Source organism: Rhincodon typus, chromosome 19 (genome assembly GCF_021869965.1).
Source record: "Rhincodon typus isolate 14 chromosome 19, sRhiTyp1.1, whole genome shotgun sequence".
NCBI lineage: Eukaryota > Metazoa > Chordata > Chondrichthyes > Orectolobiformes > Rhincodontidae > Rhincodon > Rhincodon typus.
This window is the reverse complement of record NC_063350.1, coordinates 51,826,668-51,827,942: the sequence shown is the minus strand read 5'-3', so window position 1 is coordinate 51,827,942 and position 1,275 is coordinate 51,826,668.

The following is a 1,275-nucleotide window of genomic DNA, read 5'->3' as shown; positions in this document are numbered from 1 at the left end:
AAACAAATACTTAATTTCAGTCATAACAGTGGCCAAAGGATAGCCGAGGTAGGTTGGAGATGCTATATTGACAGATTCAGTACGAAGACTGAAAGGTATTTAAAGTACAAATTGGAAACCGGTCAAGGATCCAGTGACTGACAAATGGAAGGCAATTGACATTTCACATGACGGAAGATAGGCCAATGTTGTATGAGCATGCCAAACCACTGCAGTGTATGAGCTGTCGCTGAATATTACATACATGCAACCATTACTCGGCCATTATTGCATTACTCTTTTTGGGAGCTTACAATGCCACACTTCTGAAGAATTTCAGTGGCTTTCGAGCATTTTGAGACATCACAAGGCAGTGAAAGGTGCCATATAAATGCAAGCCTCTTTTCTTAACTGGCCTTGAAAAATGGCCCTGTAAACCAATGTGTTGAGGACATTAGGCCATGGGCAATGTCAGCAGTGCCAGCGTAAATCTCGTTGAGGGGAAGAACAAAACATTAAATCAAAGAGTACCAGAACTATCAGGCAGGCAGTCAGCACAATGTGGTCAGTCCAGCTCAAACCAACACCATCTACAATGACGTTCAAATCTTATGTTCGTACAGCTCAATACTGATAAACCAAGTAAAGAAATTGCAAGATGCAAACATCATCTTACAAATTTTGGTGGGTACATGGGGGACCCTATTTTTCAACTCTCCCCAAACAACCTCAGTGGTAATGAGACAGGGCAGCCACTTAGTCTGCGAGATGGGATGTCTCGGGGCATCCCGGTGGCTCGATGGTTAGCGCTGCTGATTCACAGCACCAGGGACCTGGGTTCAATTCCACCCTCGGGCGACTGTCTGTGTGGAGTTTGCACATTCTCCCCATATCTGCAGAAGATTCCTCCCACAGTCCAAAGAGGTGCAGGTTAGGCAGATTGGCCATGTTAAAAATTGCCCAGAGTGTCCAGGTATGTGCTGGTGAGGAGCGTTAGCCATGTAAAAACCTTATGTGGAGACACAGGGTTGAGGTGAAGTCTGGGTGGGATGTCCTTCAGAGGGTCGGTACAGACTCAAATGGACAGAATGGCCTCTTTCTGCATCATGGGGATTGTATGGAAGATCCTGATCTGCCATTTGAGTCCAAGTCTGAGCAAGAGAGCAGAGATAGGCTGCACCTGCTCATGGGAGAGAAAATGCCTGAGTTGACAAGTCTCAGAGTGAGCTATAGGTTTTCTTGGAGGGTACAGTGCTCTGCCAGGTCAATAACAAAGCCTTAAGTCTTAACCTTATG